General features: G+C 43.5%; 1 protein-coding gene across 3 annotated transcripts in view; it reads left to right on the top strand.

Moving 5' to 3' along the window:
- Positions 1–194: 194 nt before the first annotated feature.
- The window catches only part of TUNAR (transmembrane neural differentiation associated intracellular calcium regulator), a 162,588-nt gene continuing 141,184 nt past the window's right edge, over positions 195–21,598 (top strand). For 2 of the 3 annotated variants that reach the window (XM_071426540.1, XM_071426542.1), the window contains exon 1: positions 203–636. The gene's annotated coding sequence lies outside the window, so the exon portion shown is untranslated. Of the gene's footprint in view, positions 637–21,598 lie in introns of all 3 variants that reach the window. The other variant, XM_071426546.1, reaches the window with a different exon arrangement.

The raw sequence follows: 21,598 nt of genomic DNA, 5'->3' as shown, positions 1-21,598 counted from the left end.
TAGGATGTGAAAGGAAACAATTGCAAAAATATTGATAGTGTCTGAAAATAACAGAACACGCAGGTGGCAGAGAAAAGCTGCGGAGGGTCTTCCCGGGGAGATGCTCCGGGGCGAGCTGCCGGCAGCCGGGCACCCAGGAGATGGTGCTGTTGGACCGGGGAAGCGGCACAGCCCTGACCCAGAAGCATCTTTCAATGCGGTCCTCCCTGTTTTCCATCTGTGTTGCATTTTACTCTTTGGGGTGCTCGTTCTCTTTGGGAGAAGCCGGTGTCGGTGTCACCCACCCAGGCGCGCACGGCGATGCCGCTCCCAGCCCTCGCTGGAGATGCCGGCAGCGCTTGAAGGCGATGCTGCTCGCCGGGACTGCGAGATGGTAACGCCGGGGCGGGGAGCAGCTCCACAGCTCGCTGCCCTCCCCGGAGCCACCGCCTGAGCAGCGCTGTGCCCCAGCCGGGCTCCCGCAGCCTCTCGTGGGGAGCAGCGCGCCCGCTCCGGGGGCTCCTCGGGGACCCGCCGCCTTCCCTGCCGCCTTCCCTGCCGCCTTCCCTGCCGCCTTCCCTGCCGCCTTCCCGCCGGTTCCCTGCGCCATCCCCGGGAAGGCGGCCCGAGGTCCCGCACACGTGCCCGCTCGCCAAGGTAAGCGCCAGGCGGCTCCGCGGGGCTCGGGGCGCGCAGCCCCGGCCGTGCCCGGCACTCGGACACCGCCTCCCGCCCGGGCACCTGTGGGCCCTGCGAGCACCGAGGCTGAGGGAGGATCAGGGTGGGAAGATTGAAGGTGGCAAAGGGGAATTTGGGGTTCTTTCGGTTTCTCGGCAGAGCAGGGGGTCAGAGGGTTGTGGTGACATTTTCTTGTCGATTTAATGTTTTGTTAGCATCCTCTCGTCTCATTTGGTTCCAAGGCTTCAAACCTGGGCAGGAAAGATCAGCAGGAACTGGAACAGGTTTGTGGATGCCCTGGGAGTAGCTGTAGCAACATGAAGTCACCAGACTGGGGACTTGAGGAATATTTAATGGAAGGGAACGTCAAAGGCCTTTCCCCAGTTGCAGGAGCGCTTCTGTCTCTGAGTATGTCTGCATGTGTAACCAGGCAGTGACCAGGGTTTTAAATGTAATATAAATGTAACTCCCCACTTCAGCCTGAGGTATTTTTTATCTGAATGGGTATAACCAAAAGCAGATCTTTCTACATGCAGGCAGAGAGGACAAAAGCAAACCTCCTGCAGGTGTCTGGGTGGGTTACAAGGCCTCCCCAATTGGAGCCAACCCTGTTCTGTGAGTGAGCCATTTTGAGTTTGTGGCACCCATTGCTCTGTGGCTGAAGTGAGCGTGGCCAGGGGTGGAGGTGAAGTGGTTGGTGAGGACAGAGCCATCAGAGAGAGGTTGGCCAAACCTCCTTTGGAGTAGAACCACTGGGGAGGCCAGTGGTGTAAGGACTTGAGGATGCAGTCTGTTGTGCTGCATTTCAGTCCTTTCTTTCTAAACCATTAATTCAATAGCCAGTGGTAGGATTCCATTTTTTTTTTTCTTAACAATGAATGTTTTAAAGCTCAGCTGACATTTTGTGGGGGCTTTTGCTACATGAGTAATGATTTGGCATGAGCTGGGTAGGGAAGCAGTTTGCTGTCCAGCCATGTTTAGGTGTGTCAGCAGAAGGAAACCAGAAGAAAATACTAAAGAACAGCAATTCAGGAAGGGGTTTAACAAGCCCAAAGCAAGCCTGTTCAAATTCCTTTGCTTTTCATGTGAACTTGAGGTACAGTTCAGCTCACTCTGCCAAACTGTCAAATTTTCAGGCAGGAGCTGGATGTTCCTTGGGCCTGAGGAGTGAGTGCTCTGAGCAGGAGATGGCTCAGGGCTCAGGCCACAGCTTTAACATCATCCCCAACACCTCTGTCTCAGAAAGATAAGCTCTTCCTGCATATTGAAGAGGAGTCTCAGCAGGCACCAGACAGTAATTTACACACTTTGTTTTAGGGACCATTTAGCACTGAGCCCATGGGTGAAATGAAGGGCTTAGGATCAGCACACTGACTCAAACATGGGAGACCTCTCTGCTCTGAGACCCCAGAGCACCAAGCTGGAGTGCCAGCCTCCTTTCAGCCCAGCAGCTTTGCAATTCTCTCTGAGCCAGGAGCCCTGTCCCAACAAGTGGGGGGGTGTGCTCCCTTCCCCCCTAGTTCCCTGCCAGGTGGCCTCTTTTGAGATGGGCAATGATGGCTCAACCTCCCTGCCATGCAGCCTTTCCATGTCTGGAAGGAAGTACTCCAGTCACTGTTGCAGACAAGCAGTTTCCAACACCATCTTGCTCCTGGTATACATTATACACCCCAGGTTTGCCAGGTGCTGTCCAATTACTGCCTTTGGAAAGTATTAGAAAAGGCTAGGTGCCTGTTTTCCCAGCTTGGGCCAGAGCCATAAGTCAGTATGAAATTTCACATCAAAATGCCACCGTTTTTAGGTGCCTACGTCCTGATATCCTGATTTTTGGTTCTTAATCAATATGCAGGAAGGAATTAAGACAAGATTGCATCTGTAGCTGCTAGCAGACATATTAATGTAATACAGTCCTGTAGCTTAGTGGGAAATAAATACAAAAGAGTGTCTGAAATTTCAGAGCATCTGGGTTCTGGTTGTCTTGAGAGGATTTGTCACAAAAGCTCCTAAGGGAAGAGTAGAGGAAGATGCCATGAATTCCACTTAAGAACAATAATAGAGTCTGGAGGGCATGTATGTTGCCAACAACAGTAATACTGGGCAAACAAAGAGGAAATCAGTACAACTGAGTGTCAGGGAATGCTTCCAAATCTGAAAATCTGAAAACCTTAGCTTTCCAATACATTGGTTTATTAATAAGTGTACAGATTAGATGAAAGGGAAATAAAAAGGAAGTATGGTGCACTGCAAAATACTAGAGTTATAAAATAAGAGTGCTTCAGGTGTGTCAGTCAGAAGAGTTGGAATAATTAACTGCTGGTTCAGAAACTGGATCACCGAAAATTAAAGGCAGAAATTAAAGAAGATAAGGACATTGCTGAGAATCTAAATGATTTGTTTGCAGCACTCTTCAGCACAGAGAATATCAGAGTGATACCTACTGGGACTTGCTCCTTTCTGGTAATCAAGATGTGTCAGAAGGAAGAGCTGGAACAAATCGATAATTTAAAAAGCAGCAAATCATCAGCTCCAGATGGTATATTGAAAAGTTTTGAAGGAGCTTAGTATGAAATAGCTGATCTGCAGCAAAAATATGCCTTCCTTAATTAAAAACAGCTATTTTGCTGGAGAAGTGGAAGGTAACAGTTGTACCCAAAGTTGAAAACAGGATTGAGATAATTTGAGAAAGCACACACTCTCTATACCCAGATATACACTTCTGTTTTATAAGCTGGTTGAAGACAGAATATAAAGTAGGGGGAAAAAACAGAAAAAGGATAGTATCCAAAGAGCAAAATTTCTGCAGGAAAGAGTCATGCCTCTTCATTAATCTGTTTTAACTCCAGAAGGGACACACTCATAGTGGGCAAATAAGAAGGAACCACTGTAATTTAGATAAGCCTTAAAGGACCTTTGACTTAGGCAGGATACTGTGAAACAAAGAGAGGGGAGCTTGCTGCAAATCTCTTGTCTGATGAGACTGTGCTGGGCTGCATGTCCAAAGGAGCCCAGACCACCCTTGACATCTCCATGCTGCATCAGGCCTGTGACTTGTTCCTGCTCTGTGACAGTGACATCCCACCCCTGTGATGCCAAATCCTGCTTTCAGCTGTCCTGGGAGGTGAGAAACCAATGAGGGGATGAGTGGCCCCTTTCCAGCCTATGAGAAAGCTGAGCAGAGGTTGTTTCTGTGTGTCTGTCAGGCTCATGGGTCTGAAAAGGTGAACACTGGTGAGAAAGGTTACACACTGCTTCTAAATTTTAAGTCCTACAGAGGATGGAGAGGTTGCTGTGGGGAACTGCAGGGGGCCAGCAGCTGGGAGCTGAGGAGCATCAGTGCCAGCTGTGGTGGGAAGCTCCTCCTGTGGGTAGCACCAAGGTAGCATCTTTGTGGTGAAGGCATTCATGGGGAAAGAAAAATATGAACAAAAAATGTAACCCTCCAAATTGTTAGGTAAAGGCAGAGGCTGGCTGGCTGTATGCTTTTTACCACTGTCACTCACTAGAAGCAGGTCTAGTAATAGTAAAAAAAAATTAAAGAAGGAATTTGGTTATAGCAAAGTGAAAAATGAATACAACAAAATATATAATTTCAGAAGAGGAAATGAGGGAATGTGTTAATTTTCCCTCCCAATGCTATGTGTGAATTAATTAGATACAATATCAATGTCAAGATTGTTTAACAAAACCCTGTATGTTTATAGAGAATACTCTGGATGCACTGAGAGGAAAATCCATGCCTTTTCCCTTAGAGGGAATCCATAATAATCTATACCTTTACCCTTAAAAACATAGTTTTTTTCCTATTTTAATTTTATGCAAATTGGGACCATTTTTGGACTCCTTGTTGTGTTCTTTATTCCCACATCCTGCTTCAAAGATATTTCCCTGCTTCTGTTCTGTCAGTGAAGGTTGACAAACTGACCGTGTCACCATGAAAAAAATTTCAGTTGGATTTTGTGCCATAGCTTAAAAAACCCAAACAACCAACCACCAAATCTTTAACAAGTATTTCGTCTTCAGAACCTTTGTTAATACAAATGTACAGTTTTCATCAACTTCTTTGCTCTTTTAAGCAGACATCAGAACTACTACCTCCTTCTTTCTCGTTTGTTTTTGCCTGTCAGCCCTTCTCTATTTCTTCTGATCTTTTCTATGTATTCTTCCCTCAGTCCTAGGGTCTTCCCTTCCTTGCCTCACTCTCACAGGTGTGTGATGCTGCTGTTGCTCCTCTTCTTCTGTACCTGCTCCTGCCTCCTCACAGCCTTGTCAGCTCACAGCTGTACCAGCTCTGGTGCCCAGCCAGAGTCAATTATGCCAGCAGAACTAATTAGAAGGCACAAGATGCTGTGCCTCATTCTTGAGATTTGTACAGCTCACCATCTCAGTGTGCTCTGCTGATTAGGAAATACTGATTTGTAGTAACAAAAAATACAACAAAAAAAATTTAGAGGCTTCTGGAATAACCCTGCTGTTTTTCTCTTTGGTCTGTTCTGTGCAATTATTTTTTGTATTAATAACCTCTAGTATATAGCACTTGAGGATTTCTCTGGGTATTTGGTGGGGAACAGCATCAGCCAGGAAATGCCTGGAGAAGTGCTGTTTTTATGGATGATAAACTAGGCTGTAGATTTTAGAAAGACTGTATTTTGCCTTTTCCTTTAAATTTTCTTATGCAGTCACATAAGGGAGGAAAGGATGGTGCAGAGGTGCCCAGGACACTTTTAAATTAGCTAATTTAGATGCAAAGTCAGTTTTGCCACGGCAGCATGGAGCAGAGCAGCATGGCTGATTCACTCAGCTCCCCAGCAGTCCCGAGGGTCCCACTGCTCAGCCTTTCCAATGCTCTTTTCTGCAAGAAAATCTCCCCTCTGTGATGCCATGGGATGCTGGGGCTCATGTCATCACACAGTAATTCAGCTGCTTGATGTGACAGTTTGCTGATTTAAAGGCTTGTGGGCTTTTCCAGATTGCAAGATCCACAGTAGAGTTGAATGGCTAATCCTTCAGGGTCAGTAGGTTTGGGTCCTTTCTTCCCATTTATGAAAACACCCATAACTGTCAAAGCTCAAGAGAACTAAGACCCTACAAAAAACCTGAGCCACTTGCACATCAATGCCATCAGCAAATGCTTCTTTGAGCTGGTTTTCATGTCTCAGACTCAGACCAACATGCAGTGATCTTGTTATTTCTACATCAGCAGAATAGCAGACAGCTCTGACATTTCTTCCCTCACCCAAAACTACTTTGGGCTAGATAAAACAATAAGATCTCAGTGATGGTTGCCCACAGCACTTCTCAAAACCACTTTATTCATCATTAAGACTAAGAAAATTGTCCTCAGTCTCAGGAGTATGGAGTAGGAAATAGAGATTATAGATACAGTCTTGGGGAAAAGCTTTGTGTTAATTATTGTTAATGTCTTGTGAACTCCTCTAAGATGTCCAAGTTGTAACTGTTCATCTGGGCTCCACCTAGCAGAAAAATGCCTACAAGTTTCCAGATCATCCTGCCAGCATAAGGCAAATTCTAACTATACAGTTTGTGGTTACTTTTTTTCTTCCTGTCCCCTTCCCCCAAGGCTAAAGGGTCTTCAGTCTGCTGGAAAAGTTGTTTTTAATTTTTTACCTCACAAAAAAAGCTGTAATAGGAGAGTGTGACTTCAAATCTCATGTTGAGGAGAATTTACTATATAGTCTTCTGTTTGGAGAAGCCAAAGTTAAAAGAAAATTAAATCAAATTTTTCTCAGAAGAGGGATATCATTTTGTCTAGTCAGCTATTGTGAGTTTGTTTTCCTGAACTGCTGAGTTCAGCTGGAACTTTAGGTGCTTGGTCTCTTTGAAAATCAGGCCTGGGGCTTGCAAATCCAGGCAAAGGGCCATGGTGGTTTATATAGCAACTGGCACAGAGGATGAAATACAGCCTCTCTCTTTCAGAGGGATCTTCTTACTGCAAGGTCTTCAGGGACTGTGAGTACTGAGCCCTGGCTGTTTAAAGTCCTTTCTGCTTTGAGGTATTCCACCAGGGAGTGCAGTCTCCAAATTCAGCACAAAATGAGCAGTCCCAAATAGGCCACTGCTTCTGAGCCCTCTCTAGATGATTATCTGGCACTATGGTTTTTCTTGTGGAGATCATAAGGAGTGCATGATGAAGCCCTACAACATATTTTCTAAAGAGTACTGGGAGCTGGTATCCTGACAATATGACAGGAACCTCTCATAGATAAACCTTGAGGTTTATTAGGTGATCAAATCTGTGTTTCACTATAGTGTAGTGGGGCTAATACGTCATTCTGTTCACTGTCCTGCTTTGGTTGGAATTTCAAATGTTAAATCTCATCTGACTGCTGTAATTTTAACTCCTGCTTTTTAAATGTCTGCTTCTAGTTGACCATTCTATGTTGCCATCTTGCTTTTTTGATTTGGATGTGTCCATTCAGATCTTCTGGAAACAAGTTCACTCTATTCTGGCATGGAGAACTTCCCAGCGAGTCCCAGAGATTGATTTTGGGAGACTTACTTGACATTGAGATCACATCCTGGAGGATGGTGGTGTTGAACTATAATTGGTTTCTCAGAGTTGATTTTCTCCTCTTATTAGCTCACAGAGCAGATGAGCGATTCACTCATTTAACTCTAGATTGGTTCATGAGATTGAAGAGCCTGTCCTTGCACTCATATTTTAAATATCTCCTGCCATTTCTTTATAAACAGCCAGTTGAATGATACTGAGTTTGAACCCAAAGTACTTATTTTCTTTACCACATTGAAGCACAGCTCAGAGCATCCAGAGTCTGGTGTAGCTGTTGAGAAAATACACTGCTCCAAACATGCTGCTTTTGTTGATATGGCCCACTGGAGCTCAGCAAATGTGCATTACCTTTATTACCATGATAACACAAGTCCATATGCTTTCTGATGAAATCCAAAGAGGCATTTACATTTCTCTTCTGCTTGTAATTAGGGCAGAGCAGACAGGAGGAGACCCTGACCTTTTATATCAGTTTGTACAGGGGCTGTGGTCATGATGCCAGAGCAGGAATTGTGAGACTCTTTAAGCTTTGTTAATGACTCTGCTGGAGATGCTTTCTCCAGGGCTCAGGTTCTGCTCCCCTTTTATCAATGACTTAACCTAATTTTTTTAAACAATGAGCTAACACTAATTAACCACAGAGCAGGGTTTGTCCTCAAGCCTGTTTCTGCAGTGCCAGTGCCAAGTGACCAGAGACACTGGGTTTGCTTGTGCTGTCTGTGTGTCCTCCTTGGGAAAATGGGGAGCAGGTGGTGGGATACTCATGCTGAAAAGCACTTTGCTGTGGTGCTGCTATGTCCCAACCTGGATAGGTTTTAACAGGATTTAGGCAAACACTGACATCTGCATGGAGTTGTCTACATGTGAAATGGCTGTCTCTGCTTGGTTTGTGGTCAATGGTGGTCTGTCAGTCCTGCCAGAGTGGTCCAGAGAGGTGTCCAAGCATCAGGGGCTCAGTTCAGTTTCTTAAACCTGTCTGGTGCCATTTGAGATGCCCTGGAGTAGGTTGAACATCCCCAGAGAGCTGCAGATTTAGCACAGGACTTTTGCTGTCCTGGAAGCTGCAGGCCATAGCAGACACCTGCACACAGTCAGACCTAGTTGTCTGCTTGAGGGCAGGCTGAAATGCTCTCCAGGATCTGCTCACTGTATCAGCAAACTCTGCCAGAGATTGCAACCTGCACCCAGCACTCACATGTAGACAACTGATGGAAGCACCTTCACCTCCAGCTGCACCCAGCCCCTTATGGCTGAAGATACAGGTCTGGCTCCCAGAGACATCTGGAGTTAAATATGTAGGTAAGCAGCTCCAGAGGGCAAGGGATTCAGCTTATTTTAATAGCTGCTATAGGAGCAAAAGAAGTGCCCTCTGAAAATGCCTTCCATCAAGCTGGCTGCAGAGGGACACTAGGCATGCAGCTGTTTAACTTTCAGGTTAAGAAAGTGAAAAGCATCCCACCTTTAGATGAGATGTAATCCTGTTAACTCCACTGACCCAGAAACAGTTTTCTCCAGTTACCTGCAGGAGAGGCCATATGGGAGACACAGTAATGATATTCTGAACCTCAGGAGCATCCTGAGTATTTCTGAACTTTGCAAAATGATGTTGACTTAGAGATAGTTGAGTTGGAACTGAGTCATGCATTACTGTTTTTTCCTTTTTCCAGATAACATTTTGCACCTTTGCAGCCCAAAAGATCGTTGGAAATGAGCATAGCTTCTCACTCTATTTCCCTGTGCAATTTGAGTCTTCACCACCTGGGTGGTGTTTTCTTACCCCTTTCTCATATTTTCATTCTTTTTGAAAGATGAAAAGACCACAGTTTCACTTGGATTGTTCTGGGACGTATACAAGCCATGATGGCTGCTGTGGGATTGATTGGAGAAGTTTAGTGTGGGAGTAATGACATTTTCAAATTAAGGCTGGCTGACCCAGATGCTCTTTATAGAGGTATCTCATTTAGAAGCTTAAGTGAATTATATGGCCAAAGTTTTAAAAGGAGATGTGAGGGAAAAAACTGGGACAACTAAAAAAGTGCAGCAACAGTCAAAGTCTGAGAAGTGCAATAGGCTCTGTATAAATCCACAATTCATCACCCTGGGGACATTTGAAAGTGGAAGTAATTGTAGAAAAGTAAAAGGTAAGTCTTCAATGGATGTTGACTAAGTTAATTCCAGTGGGATTAATTTTACTTACATCAGTGAGAATCCAGCTCTCACCAGTGTGGGTTGATGACTCTGGTGAGAAGGTAATGGTGTCAACTTGCTATATCATTAAACAATATTATTTTGTCTCTATAATTGTCCAAAATCTCATATTTTTCAGCTGTTTTGATTAGAATTAGCTTTTTGTCTGTATCTAGATGGTGTGAATGACTGAAACTTTGAACAGAGTCCACTTATTTATTCTTGATTTCCATATGGAAAAATGCACATTTATATATCAAGTAGAGTTTATAGAGGTATTGGGATGAAAGAGCTAAGCAGATCTTGGCAGTGAGCAGTTTCCTCATGATCACTATTCTGTGCTTAGATCCCTGCAGCGGGGCATGTGTATTTGTTTGGACTTCTAAGGAGATCAAGCAGCAAAAGGACACTGACATCTTTCATGTGGTGCCTTGTTGATAAAGATCCTAAATGACCTTACAATGTGTAGAGAGGCTCAAAACAAATGTGATGCCAGGAACAGTTCCAGGGTGCTGCATTCCAGCACGGGCAGGGGGTTTGCACAGGAGCCCTGGGGCAAAAGCAGGAACAGAGTTGAGATCCCAGTGTCTGGTCTCTCCACAAAGACAGGGCTCCCTAAGGCAGTCCTGTCCCACACACTCCAGGTTTCCCTTCCCACGTGCTGGCTGCAGCAGTCAGGAGTGCAGCATGAAGCTATCACTGCTCTGTGCAAACAAACTGCAGTGCCATCGCCACTCGATCTGCTGGGCCTGGGGCACCACTGCAGCAAGAGGCCAGAAGGGAACTCTGCTCCACTGGGGCCAGCCAGATGCTGCACTCGTGTTCCTTTGGGAATCCTCTCCTGTTAGATGCCATGTGCTCCTGGGAGAGGCCCTGGCACCCTGTGGTCAGCCATACCTCGTGAGGGACCCAGCTGTGTTCCCTGTCTCTCACTGTCGTGCCCTGGAGCTTGGAACAGAGCAGAGATTATTTTGCTGGATGAATGGTACCCAGTGTTCTTGGGGGAAATACCTGGGAGGGTGTCCCATCCTAGGGAAGCTGCTGAAGGCAAATGACCAGAGGAAGGGGACAGGGATACTTTTGGCATCCTGGAGTGGGAGGTCACTTAAACAGGTTTTGCAATGTAATTGAAAGTGGGATACTTCAAGTGAATTCCTCCATCCATTGTGCCTCCCTCAGCTCAGCTCTCTGCACTTCTTTCTTTTTTGAACCAGCACCAACATCACTTGCAAATTTTCATAGGCCAAATTTGATTAAAATAACCAGAAATCAAGGACCTCTGCCTTCACATCCACTTCTACTGATTCTTGTGATTGTTGGAGTTGATTTTTACCCTCCCTTTGCTCCTCCAGATGCTGTCACAGCTTTAATACATCAGTGCAAAGCTTAGGCAACCTCACCAGTCAGTAATCCTGCCTTGGGGCAGCAGGTGCCTCAGCAGGTGTTATTTGCTGGAAGGAGAGATTTCACTTGGGCTAGGCTGATGGGAAGAACAGCTGATGTTGGCAGGGGGACTGGAGGAAAGTGATGGTCCCATGCACATTGGGGTTGGCTTATGCAGTCAGTAGAAAATGTCCCTCTTTTGGAATCCATCTTGTAAGTGAACCCACCTTCACTATTAGTTTGGATCATGACAGGAAAAGAAACTCCTATCTAGAAGACACTTCTTGTCCTTTGCTTATGTAAGTCAGAGCTGTGGCTTCTGGGCTCTCACTGAATGCCTCCTTTCTCTGTACTTTTCCAGCTCATTTGATACAGTTTTGAATTGTGGGTTGTTAGAGGTTTTTTTAAGGTTTTTTAAAAAAGATATATTAATTACACAAATGCTTGGTGGAGAGCAATGCTCATGTCAAAAGGTTTAAGCTTTGGGTTTAATTTGGATGAATGCCTGAAATTTAGCTCTGAACCAGTGACAGTCTTTGAATTTATAAATAATAATATCCACCTGAGATTCTGGTCCAAAGCAAGAGCAAGACTTTTATTCTGTTCAGGTTCCTCATCTCTGCTTATCACTATAGCAAATTAGGCCTTTTCAGGCAAGCAACAAGTGGTATGACTAACAACCTTGTAGGGCTCATTCTTTCTTCCCAGCAGCTGCAGTAAGAACAGCCAAGGCCTGGCCATTCCAGCCAAGTATTTAAAAATATATATCTATTTTTGAGGACTCTTGAAAATTTTAGTACAAATTATTTTTGTTTGGGAGTTTGTCTGCTCTTGTCTGACCCACATTAACCAAGTAGAGGGAACAGGTTCAGGATCCTTCCCATTCCCCAAAAACACAGGATGAGTGAGAGTCTATAACAAGTATTTAACCACAGAAGTCAGTGCCTGGGAACAAAGTGATCAAATAAGATAAATTGGAGTGATAAATCAGCTGAAGGCGTGACAATAGGATAGAAATAACACTTTAGTTATGATAAAATTGTAGAAATTAAAATGCTCATGCATTTAGAAAGCATTTAGAAATTAGGAATTTATGTTTTCTTGCTGTCTTGAATAGGATTTAGAAATGACATTGAACAGGTAAGTGAAATCTGGATTTAGGATTTTGTATAAAATAAAATTAGGCAACTCAGCAGGGATTTTTTTCTGACTAATTGGTGGGACTGTGGGTAGAAATATCTGTGGTATTGTGTGCTGTGTAAACAAGCACGTCTCCTTACTGCACTTGCTCTTCCCCGAAATTGTGTTTGCTGATTCCTGTTCCAACACAGATAAAGTCATGCTGCAATCTCTTGGTAACAGGAGGTCTGGGTGGACTTGGGAATTCTCACTTTATGGCAGAGTCAGAAATATCACCAAGGCAGGGCATTTTTTGCTAGTTGGAGGATTCTGTTTCCAGTGTAAAGAAAGACAAGACAGACACAATGTCTGTTTGTGCCTCCATCACACTTGGTGTGAGCACAGGGCTGTGGTCTGCAGGATCTCTACTTTCACCTGCTAAAGGTGAGCAGAATGGGGAGCTTCTCTTCTTAACCACCCATGATTGAATACTGCTAGTATTTAATACTTGTATTGAATCTCAGATAATTGCTAAAGTGCTGAACTGCTGTCTCAACTTATCCACATGCAATTAATAATATTGATCACCCTACACTGACCTTGAGAGTTAATAACTGTTTTTTCTCTTAGTTTCCCTTGATGAATGGTGTTTTCTACATGCCAACTTATAATTTTGTCAAGGTGTCAGATCCTGCAGACACTGAAATGCAAAACCAGTGCCTTCTGCAATATTGTTTTCTTTGAGACCAATAAGAATATTTATGTCTAGGCTGAGAAAAAGAAGTACATTTTTATTTTTACAGGATTTTGCCTGGGGGAAGCCTATACAAGTATTTGTGTAATAGCCAAATTACTTGAAATCTGTGTAGGATACCTGCACAAAGTTTTGAGGCTCCAAAAGTCAGGCTTTACTTTCTCCATCAAATAATTAGGTAGTTCTTTTCTTCATCTAATGATAAAGTGTTTCTGTTTTTCCCAAAAAATCCTTTCCCATATTATGCACTCTGGTGAAGACACAGAGAGATAATTGAGGCAATTTATTTCTCTCTTCTCGTTTGGAGAGACCCTTAGAAGTCTTTTTGCTCTGGGTAATCTGAACATCTTTTTCCTGATTACCTTGAACAAACTGAAGAATTTATTTATGGTTATCTTTTACTAATAGGCTCCCCTGCTTACCTAATCCTCATCTTTCTAGTATGATCTGATAATGAATCAACAGTCCTGCTCCTGTTTTGTATGACATTTTTTTCTTAGGCTCCTGCTGCACTATGTGCCTTTTTGCTTGTGCATATCCCTCTGCTGAGATCCCTAACAGAGGGATCAGAACCATTGAAGCCCTGGAAACAGAGAATGTAGCAAAAAACGTTCTGCTAAAGTCTTTGAAATATTTTTATTCTCTGCTGCAGAGAAAATCAAACAGATCTGGAATGTGTGAAGTGGCACTCCCTACCCAGAGCTTGGCATCACTGAGGAAAGCTTTGCAGTACTGTATTATCCAAGAGATGTGCAGGGAGGGATGCTGGGGAAAGAAATCTGCCTCCACATTGGTTTTCTCACAGCAGCACTAACACTCAGTGGTGGAGCAGTATGTGGGAATGGTGTGTGATAATCTCCCTGCTCCTTCTGCAGAGCAAATGGAGCACATTGTCCCAGAGCAGCCACCACTCAGCACTTTAGCACTGATTTACCTTCCCAAGAGACACATATAACTGCCCCCTTCCTTTGGACAGCTAGCATTGTCTGAAGACACCTTATCTTTGTAAAAAGCATCTTGACAAACTCTTCAAACACTGCCTCTTCCCTGCATTTGTACTCATTCCCCTCTCCCCCATTACATCCTCAGCTAAAGCAGATTATTGCAAAATCCATTTAAAAAACACAGCAGTTTTATACTGAAAGATATCTAGAGGGCAGCAAATCCAGAGGGAAATCTCATCCTTCAGTGCAAACAAAACTTTCTCTTTTATTTAATTTCTGAAAAATCAAACACAGAGTTACATAAAGTTTTTTTTTCTTCTCTCCACAAAGCAGCAAGAATAATAAGGTATCTCTATAAGGTTGAGATATAATCATACCTTGGAAAAAAGCTTTAATTTGATTAAAGCTTTCAGTACTGGGCATAGCCTCTAAGTTCAGGTGTGAGCTATGAAGAAACTGCTTGGCCATCTATAATCCCATCTGAAAGAAAATGTATTTTTAGAGTATTGCTGTGTGACATGGAATGCTCCTGAGTCATTTGTGTATTACTATGCTTGCTGTGAAGGATATATTTAATTTGGTATTAAGATTGTGTTATTGATTACAATTTCATTCTCCTTCATGTTTGGTTCAAATTGTAGTTGGTCAAACAGCAGCTGGGTTCCATTTAACTGTTGGCAATAGAAATCAAGGCTTCTGTGACATCTTGCTTTATTGCATACTGCCTTCTTCAGCACATTTTGACACCCTTTGAGAAATGTTTCTGCAATTACCCTTCCCAAATTTCATCACTAAGTGTTGATGTATACAGTAATAGGGATGTTGGAAACCCCTATCTCTTGTCCCTAATGTCTTATGTTTGGCACTTGAGGTTTGGAACTTGGCCATCAAGAAGTTATCAGAATGCTTAAAAAAAAGGAGGAAGTTTAAAAATAGCTATGCTAATGGTTTGAGGTTTTACTCAATTTTTAAAACTTTTCACCTGAATTGTATTATGAAAAATGGCATCTGCATGTTGAAAGATGCAAGTAGAGGCAAATCAGTCCAGGTTTTTGTGGACGCTGTCAGTAACCACAGGCAAAACCAGACAGGCTCCTTTGACCATACTTGGGAGTACCAGTGTCTCATTGTCAGCAGGGACATCTCCCATTCCCCACTTCCTGAAGCTGCAAATTGGGGTGAATGAACTGACCTCTGTTGGTCTGACGTTTACTTTCACATTTACTGGTGAAAAATGTGGTAAGAGAGTTGGTGATTCTTGTGGTCAAGGGGCAACATATTTGCATTGAAATAGGATAGGATGTATACAGGAGAGAAGAGGGTTGGGACTATGTGATGGCTTTTTTTACTGGAGACCATGCCTGAAATTAGAAGGATTTATGTGGTACCTGATAGCATTTATGGCAAAGGCCATACAAGAACACAAGCAATTTCCTGCTAATTGCTTTTCTTATGATGTACAACCCCCTTTCCTGTCTCAGACATGTGGTGATTTTGCACAGCTAGTATTACATCAGCATTGAAATATCAGGGAATTGTTGTCACTAGAACAGTCAATCATTACTAACTATCCAAAGGGCATCACCTTCCTTGCTACCTCTGCTATCTCTGAGCATCTCTGTGCTTCCTCTGCAGGAAGGGAAGGTTCCCTTTCCTCCTTCATCTTCACTAGACTGTTCCTTTTGGCTGGGGTAATTGCTTATACCGTGGGTGGTTTTCTGAAGCAGCTGCAGGTTGTGAGGTGCTGGTTCACAATGATGCACTACCAAAGCCAGCTGACCTGCTGCTGTTAAGGGTCACAGAATGGGTAGGCTTGGAAGGGACCTTAAAGGTCATCCAACTCCAACCCCTCTGGCAGGGAGGATCCTGCTGGCCTTCAGGGCTGCATTTAATAGCAATATATGGCTGCTTTTTTGTTTGTTTGTTTGGTATTGTGTGTACCCTGCCCTGTGAGTAGTGGCTATATCTGAGCCATGAGAGGTTAAAATCTTCTGGACTCCTTTGGTGTCTCAGAAAACTCTCGCTGCTCTGAGCTTCATAGATGAAATATAAACACCATTTACATCTACTTAAAATCTGAATTGAACTTGAAATTTCTGTTCAGTCCAGTGGTGAATGTAGCTACTGTTAAATTGCTCCATTAAGTATAAAGCAAAGTTTAATCTGCTGTGTTTTACTTTTGTAAAATGCTTCTAAGCACTGGTAATGTTCCTTTTTATTGTGTTCCTTTGACTTTATAGAAAACTGAAAACTTTGTCCCAATTAAAAAAAAAAGGAAAAAAAGGATTAACATACCCATGGAAGAAACAAGAAGGTTCAAAAAGGAGAGAAGAAAGGAGGAACATTACCTGGAAGAATTAGAGGAACAACACTGGAGCAACTTGCTCTTTTGCCTTTTCCTTTCCAAAGGAAAAAAGTGGTCAAAGAGCTTGGTCAAAGAGCCCCACTAAGCAGATTACCTCAACTACTTGTGGAAAAGACTACAATGCAATCCAGAAAGGCAATTACTTTTTTTTTCCTTCGTTCAGATAGAATTTTTCAGCTGCTAACATGGAGTTAATTGCCTCTTTTTTTTTCCCCTCCTTTTTTCTTGTAATGGTCCTTTGCATAGGTTTAGTCATCCTTGAGGGCAGCTGCTCCAAGTATTCAGCAATTGCCAGATGATTACCTCTTTAATGTTTTCACTGAGTACTTTGCTGGTTAACCTCCTTAACTGGAGAGCTGCTTATTGTTATTTATGTCTTGTCAGCACAGAGGTTCATTAAGCATCGGTAAATGACATGTTTTCATATCTGCTGACACCAGAAATGCAATATGATCAATTGCAAATTGACTTCAGTGCAGCAATAGAGTGCCTTTAACACACATCAGTGGATCATTTGTACAAGCAGAGCTCGAATTTTTATGGCTGTTTATGTCTCTCTAATACCCAAGTATAAATTCTCCCAAGCCAAGCGATTCTTAGTAAAACCAAACGCAAAACTCTGTCCAACAAGTGACCGTGTATCCAGGCTGGGTCTCAGCACAGGAAGGTTTTGGATGGCAGGAAGCTGAAAGTGGTGGAAGAGCCCTGATTGCCTCAGCTATGCCAGGAGGCACAGATGGGCTGGGGCATCTCTTGTGAGCCTTCCCTCCCTTCCCCAGCGCTTTCCCTCACTTGTTAGCTTGCACTGGCTCCTTGCCCACACCCCAGGGAAGGTCTGGAGATGGATTTGTGTGTGTGTGATGCCCAAAAGCTGAGCTGATGACACCTCTGTGCCCAGGTGCTGTGGGCCAGGGGATGTCAGTGATGGGGAGTCAAGAGTTTCCAGTCTCCCAGGGGCCAGTGGTCTTTCACTGCTCTGCCACTTGTGCTCCTGGCAAGGGAGCTGAGCTCATGGCAGGCTGGGTCCAACCACTGGGTTCTGGTGGTGCTGCAGCAGCAGCTCCTGAGGAAGCTGTCCTGGCTTTTTGTGGCTCAAGCCCTTTGTTAAACTGATCCTTAGGGCCAGAGGGCAGGACCCTGGAATCTGTCCTGCTGCAAAGGGTGATGGAGCACCCACTGCAATAGCACTGGCAGGCACTGGGCATCTCTGGGCTTCCAAGGCCTGGGGTAGTGATCTTCCCTACCAGTGCTTGGATGTCCTCTCTAGGATGAGCTATGACCCCATGCCAAAGGCAACTAAACAGTGACTGTAACCCTCCAGGTTGTCCTCTGCCCAAAACTGTTCATTCACTTACACTGGGCTGCTTGTGCCTCACTGGAGTACAGGCTCTCCATCTTATTTCCTTCTGACCAAAATTTCTAGGAACTACTGATATTTCTGTAGTTCTGAGACTGCTCTTGCCTGTACCAGTGCACTTGGATTGGAGGATGTCACCTTCACAGATATCTCTGAATTTCTAGACCTCTATCTTTAGAAATTTGTCTCAATGGCAGAGGTGAAATTTTCAACTCCGCAGATCCAGGCAGATTATACAGTAAAGATTTGCCTTCAAAACTAGGAAAAGCATATAGTTATCTTTATTAAAAAAAACCCCAACAAACAAAACCAAAACCAGCAACAACAAAAAAAAACCAACCCAACCCCCCCGCAAAAAAACCAAAAAAGCAAGGAAAAACCCCCCCAAACAAACCAACCAACCCAAAACCAACAAAAAACCAAAAAACCCCCCAAAACCCCAACAACAAAAGAACTCCATAACCCCAGAAGAAAAAAAAAAAAAGCTTTTTGAGAAAAGGTTTTCATTTCAAAGCATCATCAGGTTTCAATTTAACAAAACAGTGTAAAATAAAAGAAAACCATGAATGCAGGCAGCAGCCCTGGGAGCATTCAGTGCTGATTTACTATGCCAGGACATATCTCCTGTAGAGTTAGATTATTATTTTTCTCTACTGTTCTGTCACACATTGTTTCACGTCTGAGACTCCTTACTAGTAAATGAGCAAAGGCAGAAAGGGTTTACTCACATTAAATCCATTATTTTATGTACTGGAGAAAAAAAAAAAGAAAAAAAGGCTTGCATTGAAATCTCTTTGGAAAGAAAGTAAGTTCTTACATTGTTTTAATTGGGGTAGCTTTGGCAATTTGCAATCTATATATAAGTCAAAACATTTTGGCATTCATCTGGAGTATCTGACTCAGCTTACGCTTTTCTTCTGTTGGAATATTTGCAATATGCTCATGGCTTTATATGCTGCAATAACTTTCTTGTTTTGTCTTATGAAAATGAAATTAAACTTCAGATTGTCTTTTCTGTACAGAAAAGATAGGAGCTTCTGATCTAATCTGTTTGATTAGTGACCTTCCTGAAGAAAACTGTCATCTTCCTTGTTATACTTATTCTCACTAAATATCCACAACCATATTTGCTCATGGGCTGCTGAAGTACTGCTTGTGTTTGCTCCCTGTTGATTGGAACACATGAAACAGCCTTATTTTAGCACTATGAATAACAGAATGCTGAATTAATATTATGGACCCCTAACAAAATTGCTTTGATGTAAGATTCCAATACCCTTATTTTGTTACAGAGCCATAATACTTGTTTAGAATACTCTGTTATTCATGTGCTGAGATGATATTGATGGACTTAGTAGGAGTCCAGCTATGGAGTTCATGCTGGGGTAGAGTCAGACAAATTAAGGCAAATTTCAGTCCAACTTTAAGACTATAAGGTAGAGCAGATGGCAGAGCTGGTTAGTTCAACCTTTGTTATCAACATGCTGGTTGTCCCTGCACCTTTTTCCTGACTGTTGGTTTTTATCACAGTGCAAGGCCAGATCCTGCCCTGGGGAAATCTGCAGTGTGCTGGCAGCACAGGCTGCAAACTGTGTCTTAATAAGGTGTGTTTTAAAAAAAGAGCACCCCTTGGTCAGAAAATAGGAATTTTTGTTTAAGGAAAGCAATTATAAACTTGACAAAGATAGAAAGATGAAGGAAAATGGACTAAGAGAGGTTTGAGTGTCTAAGCACAGTGTGGTGATTCCACTAAAATCTTGATAATTTAACCAAATTCTGCTTGTGCACACAAGTATGAGCAACAATTAAAAGGAAAGAAGAAAGAAAGAACAACGGCTCTGTGTGTCTTCAGATAGGACACACATTCTTCATAAAATTTACATGGAGCCATAGTAAATAAAACATGGTATGCACTAGGCCAGTAATAACCAAACAATTTGATATCATGTGAAGTTTTACCATTTCTCTTTCATTTCTTAAAATCAATTAAAATGTAATTTTATTTTGAGAATATTGAAAAATAATTTATAGACAACTATAGCTCTGGATGATGATGCCCACTAACAACAAAATGCAAGAAAACAAGATCCCAGAGTTCTTCAGAATGATCTCTTAAAATCTGCCAGAGACATGCTGGGGTCAGGCTTTCTCAGAGGCACTGCAGATTCCATTTCTGCCATCTCTGGCTTTCCAAACAGCAGTGCCAGGCTGTAAGACATAGAAATGCTTTTCCTGCAGACTGCCTCAAGATCCCAGGTGCTGTGCAGACAGAGGAAGCTGCCTCTGACATCCTCTGCAGAGACCACTGTGGTGCAGCAAAGGGGTGGGGGCAGAGATAGATCACTGCCCAGCTTGCTGTGTGTGCTCAGACACTGCTGCCCATCCCAGAGCTACAGCCAGAAGCACTGGCCCAGCCAGGAGTGCAGGAGGACGTGGAGCTGGAGCCAAGCAGAAGGCTGTGGTGCTGCTCTGCATGGCTCCTCTGGTTTAGACAGACAGGGATCTGAGTATTAATGTTACACATAGTTGCAAAGATGAGGACAAAAATTGACCAGAAATACAAAAGGACCAGAATTTCATTAAGGAGGATAGATTTATTGACTGTCTAGACCGAAGGTAGTTTTGTATTCACACTTTAAAAGTTTTAATTAAGGTTTACACTTATACTGTCTAGCCATTCCCAGGTTAGTTTTATGAAAACATTAACCTTGACATTTTGACAACTTTTTTCCTTTCATTTAGTCTCTCATTTAAAATTGTTTTCATTGTCTGTGGTTTAGTGATTCCCTTGGTTCGCTTACACAACCAAGCCCTTTGAAGAGTGACAGCTCAGCGTGCCCAGTGGCAGCTCCCAGCACAGCTTTTAATTCTCAGTTCACCTGAGCAGTGGAGCTCTGCCTCTGTGGCCCTGCACCAGCATCACACTGGGTTTTGCAGGCAGAAATGTGAAGTTTGCCTCCACACCTGCACAGTGCACCTGTGAGAACAGCACTGTGGTGCCTTCACAGCTTGTGGGACCAGGGGCTGGCAGAGGATGGGGGGCTCTCCCTCACCTTTGTGCCTTGGCAGGAACTCCTGCTGTCCCTCCTGCCATCACACACACACACACACAAGTCCTGTACCTCCAGGGCAGTCTGTTTCTGTAGAAGATGCTTCAGCTTCTGCATGGGAGGCCCTAAGCAGCTCCCAGCAGCTTCTCTCCTGTGCTGGGATTAAGCAGTACAGCATGCAAAGATTCCTGACAGTGCCACATGTGGATTTGGAAAATCCAAGTTCAGCATTGCTGTATCAGGAAATGCCCCAAATCACCTAAGAACTTACTGCAAGACATACTTAAACTTTTCTGCCCCAGCTCTCTGAAGATATTTAGGCAGAAATGTATGTATGTTTACAGTGATGCAGGGAGGTGCTGTGAAAGTCCTGGAGAAAATGGAAATGGAACGTTTCCATGGCTCACACCAATAAATAAACCCTTAAATTCTGCTGGTGTATTTCTTCTCAGCTGATTTTCTCTGCAAAGTTGCTGTGGTTATTAACTCATTGGAGCTCACAGGGGATGAAGCAAGACATTTGGGTGTAATGGCAGCACTTGGATAGACAAGTAGAGAGAGAGGGAAGTTGCCTCTCTCCAGGGAGACAGGAGAACACATCGACTCTTAAGAAAGCAATAACCTTCACCTCTGCATCCCTGCATTTCTTTGTTTAAGACTGCATTGCGTTGGGGAAATTCCATTCCAATCCCACTGACTGCATGTGAGAAACTGGTCTTTCAATTTCAGTGGAAAATAGGAAAATGAAGGGGTTTGTTGTTTGAAACAACAGAGAAAAACTGATAAAATGGCATAATTCAGACCAAGCTCCTATGGAAGGAAGGAAATGTTACTGAAAGAAATTGCCAGAGAACAGAAATGCCTGCAGAGAAGCAGGAATGTAAATAGTGTGGTTGTGCCCCACCTTTCCTGTAGAAGATTCCTGCATGTCCTCCTGCTTCTCTTTCAAGTATTGTCCAGCATGGTGACTGGATAAATTAAGTTCCCTCTGGTTCCAGTGGTAGGAGTTCAAGATGAGAGCACCGAGTCGCTTGCTCTTACCAAAGGTGATCTTCTAACTCGAGTGTGATCAGAAACTAAACATTTTACAAAGTAGGGCTGCCCAAAATCTGAGAGATTCTGCCTCATGTAAGGCCAAGGGGGAAGGAAGGTTGGGACTGCATTTTTAATACTGTTTGGGAATCCAGGTTCCCAAGACAGGCAATGCACATCCTTGTGAGCACGAGGGAGCAGCGAGGAGAGTGCGTGACCCC

This window comes from Agelaius tricolor, unplaced genomic scaffold (genome assembly GCF_023055355.1).
Source record: "Agelaius tricolor isolate 1412-34295 unplaced genomic scaffold, bAgeTri1.0.p SCAF_5, whole genome shotgun sequence".
Lineage (NCBI taxonomy): Eukaryota > Metazoa > Chordata > Aves > Passeriformes > Icteridae > Agelaius > Agelaius tricolor.
This window is presented reverse-complemented; position numbering and strand designations above follow the sequence as displayed.